The sequence below is a fragment of the Gossypium hirsutum genome, chromosome A06 (genome assembly GCF_007990345.1).
Source record: "Gossypium hirsutum isolate 1008001.06 chromosome A06, Gossypium_hirsutum_v2.1, whole genome shotgun sequence".
Taxonomy (NCBI): domain Eukaryota; kingdom Viridiplantae; phylum Streptophyta; class Magnoliopsida; order Malvales; family Malvaceae; genus Gossypium; species Gossypium hirsutum.
This window is the reverse complement of record NC_053429.1, coordinates 115,604,372-115,620,003: the sequence shown is the minus strand read 5'-3', so window position 1 is coordinate 115,620,003 and position 15,632 is coordinate 115,604,372.

Genomic DNA, 15,632 nt, shown 5'->3' with positions numbered 1-15,632 from the left:
TTGCTAAGTCAGATGCGAGCTGTTATGAGTTGTTGGCGAACCCCAAATGTATTACAAGAAGGGTTGGCATATTCTGTTGATGATATTTTGTAATTAGTCTCCTTGCTGAGATTACTTGCTAAAGAAAGCAGAGTTAGTATTGATTTGACTTTTTTTAGGTACTGACTTTTACCTAATTAGTTTTGTATAAATTTCATCTTTATGTTTTCAAGGTGTTTTAGTACGGCTTGTTGAATTATCTATAACCACTACACCCTTATATATATTGTAATTCATGTGAAATGAAGAGGGTGATGAAAGAATTTAATAGCAGTAAAAGATTATGCTAAGTATTTTTCCTTATTTTTTATGTATTTATTCTTTCAACTTCTCTAAACTTCAAAAACCTTGTACATAGAGCATCTCGCCGCCTCACTACAACCATGTTTGTCACCACATTATTAGTTGTAGTGATCATATGAACCACATCCAAGTTATCACATTCAACCACCACATTACCAGATCCTTTCTTCTAAGCAACTGATAGACCATCAAATGTGGCCCAATGTTTCACTTGGATAATATTTCCAATACCTGCGTTCCTCTTGAAACCAACAATCCAATTACCACCCCAATCCCTTAGTACTCCCCCTGCAATAGCTACATTGTCACCTTGAGATACCACACCATCAGTATTAACTTTCACCCACCCTTTACTCAGAAAACTAAACCAATCTATCAAACACTCTCAACTAGTTTTTATCACTGCCATTATACTCTTTGCGCAACAAATACTATGTTGTCTTACTTCTCCTGCACAATAATTAGCGTTAGTAAATATAGTCATATTTCTTTGTTTCTGTTGGCACTAACACATAACCACAAATAAAGTCCCCATTCAATATCACCAATATTTATATTAAAAACATAGCGTTAGAGTTGCCAGTTGCATCATTAATTGCAATTTGAACACAATGCAACTTGCTTATTTTGTTGGCATATTTTGACTTGATTATGATTGATAAATAGATTTATTCAAGCAAGGCTATTTCAAAGGAGTCCTAGCATGATTTAGTTATCTTATTTAAAGAGATACCGCAATTGAAGAAGTTAAAAGTGAAGAAGATTTCTTTTATCCCATGCTATATTAAGAAGCCTAACTGGGGTGCAATTTTAGCGTTTTAAGGCAATCATACTAGCTTGAATATATAAGTTCAACAATGTCTATATATTCGAGACTTGTTTTAGGAATGAGTGAAGAAAAAACTAATTTATTCATTAAAGGAACTTGTTTTAAGCGTATATTGTTTTATAAACAAACCATTTTGATCAGTTTATGACTAAGTGCTTGTTTAGTAGTGCTTAAAAAAAGCACTTCTGGCTTCAATAGCACTTTTGGAAGAAAAGTTGTGCTAAACAAGTTGTTTTTGGCTGAAATTTTTAGCTTTTCAGAGGTGCTTTTCAAAAGTACTTTTAAAAAAGAGAAGCTAAAATTTCTAGCTTTTCCTCTTCCAAAAGCATTTTTTGTGCTTAATTACTTTTTCACCTCTCTAATAACATAGTACTTTCCCCTCTTTTTTCTTGGTGCTTAATTACAAATGTGTTAAAATCATTAATTAAAAATAAAAAATATATTTTTTTAAAATACTAATTACAAATATTTAATGGTTATATCTAAATATTTGAAATATAGACTATATATTCTTATTAAATTTTATAAATAATTAATATTTATTGCTTAAAAATATTTAAAAATTATGTTTCATATATTAAAATATTAACAACAAGTTATAATAATTTTTTTATATTCTTACTAAAATATAATAATATTACCTAATTTAAATATTATTTAAATACATATTTATTACTTGATAATAACATGTCTAAAATGGACATTTTATTTCTCAAAAGCACTTTTTGACAGTAATGCTAAACACTCAAATTTTAAACCAAACTTTTCAAAAGTACTTCTCAAAAGCACTTTTCCATAGTATTTTTCAAAAGCATTTTTCAAAAACATTGCTAAACTAGCCCCAAGCTTTTAAGGGGGAAAGACTAAGTGCAACAATGAATTTAGATAAGTGCATAGGAGTGAGCTTAAATAAAGTCTTCTACTATTGAGCATTATTTTGAATTACGTAATTAATTCGTATGTTCATTTTTTTTTGAATTCTAGATGTATAATTATATAACACCCCAAACCCGACCTAGACATTATGACCAACTCTAGCGATATCACATGGAATGGATTTTGAAAACAGGGTTATCTCGATAGAAACCAATTTCAATTGTTTATCTTCTATTTGTTTATATTTATTCCAAAGCATTTATATAATTAGTCGAAATGTGTTAAGACGTACCTCTTTTTAGCGGAAGCTTACAAAATCGTTACGTTTAGGAAAAATCATTCGATATTTTTAGAAAGCCTTTGTTTTTGATAACATTAAAAGCATAATACGCAGTCAAACCCAAATTAAAACAACAGTTCGAAAAGTCCACATTTTACAAAAATACCCAGAAAGGAACCAAAATTTGAAGTAAAACCCAATCAGAAATAGTACGTAACAGGTGGTCACCGTCGAGTCCCCCGCTGCGTCGATCCACTTAACTTTGTGGATTACCTGTACAGATCAAACAGAAAAGAGTAAGTTTACGTAAACTCAGTATGTAACCCCACAGAACTAAGCATGTATACACACAGAGAAAAATAGATCCGGTCATATACAGATTCGGGCCTAAGCCCATTACAGAAACAAATACACAAATCAAAATCAGAATCCTACCCCCATCATTTACACACCATCTCCGACCATCCCTATACACCATGTGGGGTTTAAAACACCCACCTATCCCTACACACCATGTAGTACCGATGCAGCACATAACATATATAAAGTAACCACGCTGATAGATTATAGGCATAAATTGCCTTTCAGAACACTTCTTCCAATATACATCATCCCAACCCCAATATCAAATATAGAAAAATAATCTAACAAGTTTACATGCTTATAATCGTATACAGATAGCAGATAATAATGCAAGTAGACATGCATCAGAATTCTAATCAGATCAGAACATCAAACAGACAGTTCATACAGTTTAGGGTTTAATTAGCCCTTACTGACCCTACAGTAGGCCTATAGTAGTTTGGGACGACCCGTGCAAACTTAGAAAAAAAGCAGATAAATGGGCCCACACAACCATGGGGTTTGCCCGTGTGGGCCTACACTCCCATGTGGCCCACACGTCCAGATTGGCCTTGCCCGTGTGGATCACATAGTCTGGCCCAGATACCACACACTCCTGTGACATGCCCGTGTAGGCCCACACACCCATGTGGCTCATACGGCCACACTCCGGCCATCACAAGGTCGTGTCTTGGGCATGGCATGGCCTTTGTAGATCACATAGTTGTGTCATCACACACGGCCTATCACATGGCCGTGTGGCGTCGACAGTGGGGTTTTTTGGCTTTCATTGAATCTCATTTTTCTGCGTTTTAGGTACACACTTGGTACGATTTCGAAGCGAAAACACCCCCGAGACAACCATCACCTAAAATTGACCAGTGGATTAGTCGCTTAAAACATCACTAACCCGACCGATATCAAAACTACAACCTACTTAAAACACCAAAACTCTTACCTTCGAACGAGTAACTGAAATTTCGCACAACTACAACGTCGATTGAAAACCCTCAACCCCTTGATCTTCTCCTAAACACCAAATGAACCTCATTAACCAATGATTCATTACCCACAACAAAACACACCTACTAAAACTTACCAATAACACAAAAGAACACCCAACTATCAGAATTCAAAAATCTGACAGCAATTTAGAGAAGAATAAAACAAAAGAAAAGGAAAAGTGCCAGAGAATAGGAAGAAGAGGAAAACGACAATCTAAAGGATTTTTGGAAGAAAGAGAAAATTTTAGAAAAACTGATAAGTTATCAGGAATCCCCCAAACTTCTCCCCCACAATCCCACTAACAACCACTTCCTCAGAATCCTAACTCCACCGAAACACTAGCAGTCAATAGTATAAAAATAATACCCATGCTCACGTAGGGATTCGAACACAAAACCTCTAACACACTAACTCCCTTACCACTCAAACTAGCGAGCTCATTCTGACATGGTTATGCCAATAATTAAATGTAATTCCACTGAGCAAGGATAGGGCTTAAGTCAGAAAAATACCAAAATTTACCAAAGTTGAGGCTTGATCTTGGGACCTCTCACACACACCCAGAACACTTAACCACTAAAGTAGATACACAATTGTGTCAAATTTTTACAAAAGCAAGAATAAAAGTTGGGGCGTTACAAGTAAGTCACAACTCATAAAACAATTAACTAGCAACTCAACACTAGCATTTAGTATCAAAGTTAGTGATAATACTCTAAAATGACATACTTTTATGTGTTAATTACATATATATTTTGAGTATGATCCTACTAATTTGTATTGTTTATGGTTTTTTATCTTGTAGGGACTAAATTGAAGGAAAAAAATTTTGAGGGCAAAAAATGTGAATTTAAAGACAAAATGGGTCCGCATTCGAAATAGGGAAGAAATGGTACCAAAAATACAAAGTGTAAAAGACTTGGGGCAAAAATTCAAAGAAGAGATTTATGAACATAAGTCTTTATTTAAATTTGAATTTTATTTTTAGGATTATTGTTAGGATTATTCTGATATTGTTTAGATTTAATTTCACATTATATCTTTTATTATCTTCTAGAGTTTAAATAGGAACAAACTAGGTTTTTTATGTACTATAAATAGGGGATGGAGTGACATGAATATTCACTCATCATTTCTGTAAAAGAACTCTTTCCCCCTAAGGCTCTTAGCCTTTTTGTTCATTTTATTTTCCAATAAAATTCCATTCCATTAAACTTGTGTTTTTTTCCCAAAAGCATGAGCCACTAAACTAATCTAGCCAAAGGTAATCTTTTTCATCTTGTGCAAAGGCGGTCGCTTTGTATGTTTTAGAAGGTTGCACAGTCGGTTTGCTAACTAACTGCGTCAGTGGTTGTTGAGTCCAAGAGATAAAATGGCGTGGCATTCGCCATTGAGAAATGTTGATCTAGTGTAAGACGATCCTACAAATGTAATAATTGGCTAGAGTCAGGTTCCTCTAAATTGTAAGGCTAAAACTTAAGTGGAGTTGGTTGTAAGCGTCCTCTTTCACTATAACTGACTTATTTGATCATGAGAAGGATCACCTAAAAGCCTATGATTGAATCCAAGGATGATCAAGATAACTGGAGGCTAGAATCCCTTAAATCAAAAAACCTCTTCCCTTAACTCTATTTCTTTTTACAATTGCAATTTTAATTTATTTAATTTCAACTCGTCCATAATTTTAATTCTATTTTTTAATTTTTTTCCCAGGTCAGACGTTTTTCTTGGGCACGACTATGCCCATGATTTCGAGGAACAAGAAGTTGTAGCGATTCAGTCCCTTAGGATTTGACGCTACTTCCCTTATACTATTCTTTTCGTTATTTCTTAAGGATAGGTTATTTTTGGTGCTTTCAATGACACACTAGTTAGACACTAGAAAAAATGGGTGAAGATCATGTTTTGAATTGTTGAGACATAAACTGCAGTTCAATCTTCAAATCCCTTATGCTCAACGACTTCAACTACACCTACTAGAAAACAAGTATAAAGGTGCTTATTAAGTCCATAGATAAGAAGGAAAGGAAGGTAATGCTTACTAGTTAAGATCCTTAAACTACAAATGTTAATGGTGCAAGGACACCTAAGCTAGATACCACTTGGACTATAATAACCCATTTTTAATGGTGTCAGAAATAGTGGTTTTAGGACCATAATTCTGACAAGTGAGACAATAATATTATTTATTTGATATTTACAAGTATTTATTTGAGTCATATAAAAATATGGTTAAGAAATTTTAACATTTAAATAGCTAATTAGGTAAAATGGACTAAATTGTAAAAGCTACAAAAGTTAGTTTCCATAAGATTAAAGGTGTTAATTTAATAAGGAAATAAGGTTGGATGGATTTATTAGGTAATTTTACCTTTGGTTGTTAAGTAAATGATTTTATACACATATTTTAGTTATATTATATGTTGTTTTAAGGGCAAAATATTATTTAAGTAAATTACTTACATAAGCAAATAGTAAAAGTTATCCTCTTCTTCCTTTCTTTTTGTTTTGAAACAGAAAAAGTCAGCCAAACCTAGGAAGCATTCGGACTATTGTATTTGTGTGCATGTAAGTATTTTGTAACCCATTTTTCATTATTTTTATGTTTTTGAAGTCATTTTAGCTTAATCTAGCTAGCCCAGAGGCTAATTTGTAAAATTGTTAAAATTTTAGGGATTTACCATGAATGATTTATTTGTGTTTCTGAACTTAGTTGATTGATTCATGAGTTTGATAGCTAAAAATGACTAGTTTAAATGGTAAAACTTTATTATTTTTTGTAAAAACATGATAAATATGGGCTGTAAAGAGTCCCTAAGAGATTGGCTAGCATGAATAGAGGTTAAAATTGGTTAATTTGCAAGTTTCGGGTTTATAGACTAAATTACATAAAAGGTAAAATATTGGGGTAATTTTGCAAATTTATAATAAAAGTGTCTATGAGTATAAGTTTGTTTATTTAAGCTATTTGAATTGTTTAATTGAATGAAAATTATTATCTAGATCAAGTAACGAATAAATTAGACTCAAATAGCGAAAAAGCCAAAATAGCAGAATAGTCGTTGGGTTCATGTTCGTAATCGTTTTTGTATAGGTAAGTTCATATATTGATTAATTTTGTTAATTGTTATTTTGGTTTAATTATTGATTAAGTTTGTGCTTTATATAGCTTTAGTTGATTGTGTAATGTTAACTAGTGTGATTTGGATTGAATTATAATGTAATTAAATTGATGATTATGTTTGAAAATGTGAATTTCAAGGATGTATATTTGACAAGTTATAATGGAGTAAAGATAAAGGATTTGGATATGTAATTTGTCTTGTTTGAACCTTGTGAATACTTAGGATACAAATGACATGTCATTAGAGGTTATACAATTTCGGGTGTTGGTTTTAGATGTCCTAGCGATGGTTGAGGTCCTACATTTGTTACGGATTCTCCACAGCTCATGTAAGCAGGCCCATTTTACAGCTTGTGTCAGCATTACATATATAGTCACAGTTATAGATACAAGCACACTTTGTATGAGCATTGTTCCCGTGTATCCGATGTTGTTTCATTTGGTTCAACGGGTAATAAAGGCTTAATTGAATAATCGTAATTACAAGATATGTTATATAAAATTGATGGATGAAATGGAAAAAGGTTGTATGAATGCTTTGAAATATACGTATGTTACATATTAGAGATGTAATGAATGCGATGTATATGGATATGCTCAAAAAATATGTTTCTTGATATGGATAGATTTTATGTTCATTATTGAACTCACTTACTTGTGAGGTTGGTGTTATAAATAGGTAATGAATAATCTTATGAGCATGCCAATGGAATATTATATGAATTATATAAATTGAGCTTATTTGGTAAGTTTACGTTTAATATTTATACGAGCTTACTAAGCACTAGTTGCTTACATTAGTTGTTTTTCTTTTCTTGTAGATTGTCGGAAAGCTCGATTAGTGGGAACCTAGTCAGAGCACATACACACTATCCGTCCATCATTTTGTTAGATGTTTTGGTTATTTTGTTAATGGTTATAAATGACATGTAATAGGAGTTTTTATGTTATTTTTCCAATATGATGTGGTTTGAGCTTAATTGTATATATGACTTTTGTTTTGGCTTGTAAATGTCTATGTATATGTGTTTTGGTCAATTTGTTTAGCCTTCTTGAAAGTGAATAAGTTGTGGTGGAATGTCATGTAAATGGGTATATTAGTTAATTTGGTATGTTTGTTATATGTTTAAGTTATGAACTTGTAGAAATGAATTTGAAATAGTTTGGCGTATGAATTGTGTGTCAAATGATGGCATATTGGTTAAACATTTAGGATGAATATATTATTATGTTTTAAGCTTGTTTGAATGCGTTTGGAAGGCATGTAAATAGATGAATTTGGTTTGGCTTGGCACCTAAGAAAAGGGCTTTGTTGTAACACCCTATACTTGGCTCAAACACTGAGCCTGAATATCAGGATGTAACACCACCATTACACATCACATGCAATTCATATGGTCTCATTATTAAGAAAATATATTTCATTTTAGCTTCATAATAATTACAAGACATACATATTCTAGTTATCAATAAAACATTTTGAACATTCACCAAACATGCTTAAAATAAGAATTAAAATGTATTAGAACCACTTAGCAAAATTTTTAAAATAATCATGTAGGTATCGATACTGAAACTGAGGTATTGATAATTTTCTTACATGGTATTGATATTATTTGAAAAATCGGTACCAAATCAATATTTTGTTTCTCACATAAAATCAAAACACAAGAAACTATCAGAATATTTCAAAAAGTATTGGTTTTATTACCCCAAGTATCGATACTCGTGATAAGGTATCGATATCAAATTATAATACTGACTTCCTACGCATTGAAAAATCATGGAGGTAGCATTTTGAAACCCGAATACCGATACATCTACTCCAAACCACAAAAATATCGTAGTTTAAAGCAATCAATCCAATCTAACTTAAGTCCATTCAACATGAAACTTATACCACATCAACAATCCCAACACGGCTACAATATCAATTTGAAACATCGAAAATATGTCCAAACAAGAATCAACATATCAAGATCCAAGTCCTTAAATCTAAAGCAAAGAAATCATGAAAACATCCTAAATATCATGGCAAAACCAATAAAAGTGTAGACACTCAATTTTGCCTGGGCCCAGAAATAAGTCCAAAAATAATAACCCCCCCCAAAAAACGAAGTCCAAGTTCAGTCCAGAATTACAAATATAATTTGGCCTGATCGCATTGGCCTATTACTTGAAAAGATTTAAGGCCCATCTACAAGTTTGACTCATATGGAAATATAATCTTCAATGATATGCAATCTTAGATGTGATATGGAATCTTAGATATGTTAGATATGATACAATCTTAGATATGATTGCAATCTTAGATATGATACAATCTTAGATATGATTGCAATCTTAGATATGATATACAATCTTAGAAGATATGATTTTCTAATCTTGGAGATTTAATTTGTAGATATCCTTTAATCTTAACCGTTGATGTAATTGATCTGTACCGTTGGATTTGGAGAGGCTTAACTATAAATAGAGGCCTCTCCCCTCATTGTAAAACAACTTGACTTCACTTGAGTTTTGGGAAGCAATAAGAATTCTTGAGAGCATTCACTCAAATTTATCTCCCTCTTGCGTTCTTATTTTCTACGGTTTGTTCTTATTTATTCTTTGTTCATCTTCGTTTTCAACCTTTTTTTATTTAATCCCTATCTCCTTGATTTTTTAATTCTCTTTTATATTTTATTTTTTAATAAATTTAGTATTATATCAAATTATTTTTTTAAAATTCTATATTATTCATTGTTTTTAAAAAATATATTTCATTTAATTGAAAAAGTTTTTTCTTAAATAAGGCAATGTTTGGTGTTTAGAAATTCGGAAAATAGTGCCCTAACATGCTAGGTTGCGATTTTTTTGTTTGACTAAATAACCAAATATCCTTTTTAATCAATTTTCAAAATCATGAGATAATTGTAGTTACGAGGATTTAAAACATCGTGTCCTAACATGCTGGATGTGATGTTTGTATACTTTCGGAACAAAGGAATCTCAGGTTTCAACTTTAGATTGTTCAAATTTTAAAATCTTTTCAAATTTTTGACATTAGAACAATAAATAATCAATTCAGTACCAATTTTGGGCGTTATGAGGATGCTAATCCTTCCTTGTGCGTAACCGACTCCTGAACCTGTTTTCTTGAATTTCGTAGACCAAAATGTTTTATAAAGGTGATCCAATCACACTTAAAAAGGTTGGTGGCGACTCCCATTTTTATTTTTTAAAAAGTTGAACCCCGTTTTTCAAGCCTCCCTTTAAAAAATAGTTTCGACAGCTTGGCGACTCCGCTGGGGACCTATAAGAGAGTCAAGCCGAAAATTGATTATTTTCTGTCTTAATGTCGGAAATTTGGAAAATTTTTAAAATATGTCATTTTTAGATGTGTTAGTTGCATGTGTTTGTTATTGTTTACGCACACATTGCATTTGCATGACCATTGTGGTCACACCCTTAAGTGGGAGTGAGAAGCTATGCTTTCGTGAGGTTTTCACCTCCGCATGGGTTAGCAGATTGCTTCCGGGATACATCCATACCTATGTCTTCGTGAGATTTTCATCTCCACATGGCCATAGGGAAATGTGTCCCCTTGAACCGAACTTGGTCCATATGAGCCTATAATTGGTGAGGATCGAGGAATCTGCTGGTTCAGGTACACTTGCTTTAGAACCGAACTACATATAGTGAACTTTAAGTGCTTGCCCCAGGTAGTATGATGATGACCTTTAGTACCTACCTTTATAAGTTCTTATTTATTATATTTTTTTTATATATGTGACACTGACTTGTTTTTCTTATTTTGCTATCATTGCATGTCATTTATCATTAAAATGTGTCGATTCAAGGTTCGATTTCTGAGTTAGAAAGTTTTGTAATGGGGAATGAATATCTTAATAAAGTGGAGGATAACTCTTTCTTTTGTGCTTGGTCAGAGAAAACCCAAATAGAAAAAGGAAATAGTGTCACCGAAGGATACACATCAGAATTATGGGATTACACTCTCATTAGTGTATGCAAAATAACCTCCAAGAGTTAAAGGAAATATTGGATTAATGGAGTAACGAAGCCAAGCAGTTGTTCTACAATAGTTATGGGGAATTGCAGTATTTGCTTGACATGAAGATAAATGAACAATTCAAGGTAAGCGTGGGGAGTACTAATGGACACTTCTACCATTACAAATGAAGATAGTCACCTCGTGGATTGTAAGGGTTAAAGACCTACAAAATTGAATTGGATGGAAAGAATTTTGCTCATAATGGTAGAAAGGCTCACTTACTATAGAATCGCTACCAAACAACAAGCTGGAATTTAATGCGGTACTTTAGGATGTTGTACTTATCAGAAATAATGGAAATGCAAGCCCTGATGGCCGGGATAGCCCAAATGAGCATGAAAGAAAGAGATTAAAGAAGATCGTATCGTTTAAAGACCTTTAAATTTGATATTAGCTATGCTGCGAAGATACCCATGCAAGCAATTCGAAATGTTCTGTGGAGGCAGAAATTTAAAGACTCTCAAGAAGCACTAAGGATGTTTGATATCATTTTAAGGCAGTATGTTTTGAAGCTGGAATGCCTATTTGTTCGTTAATCTTTCTTTCAAGGTAATCAGAGCAACTTCACAAACATTGGAGGAGGTGTCTTTGGCTGTAGAGCTTACTTCATAGGTGAAGCTGTAATTCAAATTCAAGAGATAGCTGATCATTTACAGATATTGGTAGAAAGGGCAAGCACGTTGAGCACCAATATGAGCTACTGTTCAGATAGAGGTCGAGAGTTAGCTTTGTTATTGGATAGGGTTAAGACTCTGGGCCTACGAGTGAAAGTGTATTTGTAATTCGTTTTATTAAAAGATTTTTGTTCCTTAAATAACGTTTTCTAAAATGAAACTGAATCGAGATCGATACTTTTTTGCATTCTTGCATTTGCATTACATTACATCAAAGAAAAGAAGGTGTTGATTCGAAATTCGATTCCTAAATAGAATAGTTTGTCATAAGGAAACAAATTTCTTGATAAAGTAGATTATAGTGCGGTCATCTGAATATAGTCCAAGTAAACACGACGAGAGAAAGCTGGTAGTCCACGGAGGAATACATGATGTAATTGCCGGAGATTCAAGCCAACAAAGGTTATCCAAGAGCATGACGAAATAAAGTCGGAAGTCCACGAAGGAATACATGAATTGATTTAATTGCCAACGAAAATTATCCAAGAGCCGACACTTTTTTATGAGTATCATGAAGATAAGCGAGCAAGAGATCGAAGCTCAGATTAAGCAGCAAGGAGCTAGCAAAGGCATCTTTTGGAGAATTTACAAGATTCGACCATGAAGAAAAGATCAGCGTTTACTTAGACTATGAAGGGCAAGATCGCTTATATAATCTATTTTCATATAAAGAAATCTATTTTCTAGAAAAGTTATTCTAATGGATTTGAATTCAAGATCAACATCTCCTTTTCTTTTGCATTCATGCATTTGCATTGCATCACAAATGCATTTAAATCTATAAAAAGACCCTAATTAGTTAAAGTTATTAAAAAGAGAAAGAAAAAGAGAGAGAGAGAACAGGGTCACGGCTGAGTGAAAAAGAAGTTGAATGAGAATTAACGACATTCCCTTACATATCTTCGACTTTTGTGTCAGGAGGGATAGCTTACCCGGAGAATGGGGTGTATGGAAATGAGAATCATCCCATCAGTGTCATACATGAGGAAGGGACTGAACAAAGAAACCTTGAGGGCATTCACCCTTACGAACCTGGAATTTCTTTAAACAATTAGACTGCAGAAGAACTTCCTGTAATCTTTAGGAATTTTACGGAGTAATATTCAAAACACTCTTGTTGCTCTAAAGCCTAGGACTAATGAGATTTCTTTTGAGAAGTGGGCTCATGTTCAGACATTTTTATTTTCAATAAAACATACTTTTATTTATCCAAGTAAATATTCTTTCATTTTGATTCTTTTGACCTTTGACATTCTTTATAAATTTTTATTTCATGTAAATAGTTATTTTTTAATTCATTTATTCCTTGTATATTCTTTTGTGTGCCTATCATAGATCCCTAGATATCAATGACACAAGCAACGATACTACAGATTCAGAGTTCCTTTTGAGTGCGATATGTATTTAGAGGAATCTCAGTACTTTGAAGGTGACAGAAATTGTGACTTGTTTCTGAATTTGTTGAAAATGGTTTTTACCCCATGAAGTGGTGGTAGGAAATATAGCCTTAAAGGAAGGAAAGATTGTGAAATTGGAATTATCCGAGGAGACAAGACAAGACCTTGTTGAGACTATTATGGGAATTCAAAAATGTGGTCCAAAAACGCATGCAGGAGGATTTGCAATTGCCAGAATAAACATGAGGTTTTGGGGCACTGTTGGTCCACCATGAAAAGGGATCGCATCAGTTGTACAATGAATGGCAAATTTAAGGGAGTCAAGACTTATGGGGCATGTATGTTATGGGCCCGAGCTCGTCAAAAGTTTCAAGCTGACAATGACTCATCTTTGTGGACATCAACTGCTCCATTAGGAGGGGAGATAGCTTCATATGCCAATATTATAAAGTCAAAAGTCATCCATCTCAAAAAAAAAAAAGAAAAAAGAAAAAAGATTATATATAACTGTACAATGCCAAATGTTTGCAGTCTTTTCAAAGATAATGCGCCATACCACAGTACAACAAAGGTTGCCAAAAGAAAAGATAAAGAAGAAGAAAAAAATTACAGAAGATGACTGAGACTGGTAAAAATTGGCATAAGAAACTACCGCCTACTCTCTATGCTTACGCTGGGGCAAACAACTTCAATTCCAGTTGTTTCAAAGGTTCCAACCATTATCCTTGGAATGGGTGCATTGTTTGGCTTTCTTAAGCAGTCTGATGTGCCGTCAATAGCTGCGATGGTTAGCTCCAGGTGGTGGCCATTGATTTCCAGCTATGGGGCATCAAGCCGTATGTAGTCTCTGAAGCTTAAAATGATAGATTCTTTCTTCAAAACCAGTTTCTAACAAAGTGGATGACGGTATCATGAAGGAAGCTCTCTTAGACTTCTATACAAGTTTAGGGAAGAGGAAACCTGATCAAATCATTATTTTCAGGGATGGGGTTAGCGAGTCTCAATTCAATCAAATTTTGATCAAGTTATTGAGTCTTGCAAGTTCCTTGACGACAAGTGGAACCCTAAAGATTGTGATTATTGTTGTACGAAAAACCATCATACCAAGTTTTTTTAGCAGGGATCTCCTGACAATGTGCTACATGGTACTGTCATTGAAAACAAAGTATGCCATCCAAAGAACAATGATTTTTACCTTGGTACCCATGCTGGAATGATTGGAATCACGAGGCAGACCCACTATCATGTTCTCTTAGACCAGGCTGGGTTTTCGGCTGATGATCTACAAGAGTTTGTTCATTCTCTATCCTATATGTATCAAAGGAGCACCACATCCATATTTGTTGTGGCTCCTATTTGCTACGCTCATTTGGCAGCTTCACAGTTGGGGGCAATTTATGAAGATTAGGGATGCTTCAGAAACATCATCGAGTCATGGTGGGATGTATGCTCCGGGAGTAATCTCTGTACCTCAGCTTTCTAGGTTGAAGGATAAAGTCAGCAATTTCATTCTTGTCTGCTGAGAATCATTGAACCATCTTTTTGTAGGTTTTGACAAACAACAGCCAGGACTGTTGCTGGGGCAATCCCTTTCATGGGTTTATGAATCAAGATTTTTCCTTCAAGCTTTGATGGAGTCAAGAATTGAATACCTCTAGTAAACTTAACTTGAAAATATTCATCCTAAGAAAATGTACCAAAAATGGATGACACAGACTGATGACAAAGAAAGTTCGTCCAAAAAGATTTCATAAAGGAAACCTTGTGCTGAAAGAGATCCTTCTCATGCAAAAGGATGCCGAATTGGGAAGGGCCATATGTTGCGAAGAGGGTTTTCTCTAGAGGTGCACTGATTTTGAAAAGAAATGAATAGGAAGAATTTATCTGATCCAGTGAATTCGGACTCGGTCAAGGAGTACTTTGTCTGAAGGAGAAGGGAAGCAAAGGTGAAAACCCGCAAAGGGCACTTTGGGACTTCTATTTCAAAAAAAAAGAAAAAAAGAAGAAAAAAAGAAAAGAAAAAGAGAAAAAAAGAAAAAAAAAAGAAAAAAAGAAAAAAGAAAAATGGAGAGGCCAAGGTGAAAACCCGCAAAGGGCGCCTTAAGACCAAAGGGGTTTTGAGTTGAAAACCCGAAAGGGCAACTCAAATTTGGAAAGTCATGCAGTGACCTTGCTATACTGGATTCGACGAGAAGTGAAGTATGTTTCATATCGAGGCATCAACGAATTACTTTGGATCTTTTAAACACATGTTGATATCTGGGGCATCTGATTTCTGTCCTATTTACTATCTTTGAATTCTTTTTCTTCGCAAAGATATGTTCTCAGGTTAATCTTTTCGCATTCTTTCCAATAATTTGTCCAAATCTAATTATCCTCAGGATCCATTTATTTGTCTCCCATTATTCATAAAGCATGTTGCATTGAAATAATGATAGATGAACTAAAATATCTTCACAAACGAAGTTTTACATATTACTCTGGAAATTTCTAGATAATACAAGAAACTGAAACAAGATAATTGTTTAAGGAATTCTCATATGTATGGGTTGGAGATGCTCGAGAGATTTTCTTCTTCAGTCCAAAAGGTGGTTGGACGTTTTAAGCAATATTGATCTTAAGAAAGGATCATTTCATAAACATCTTCAGTGGGTCGTAACATTCGGGGAATGGTACGGTAGACCAAATTGATGGAGACGATTCGAGGCA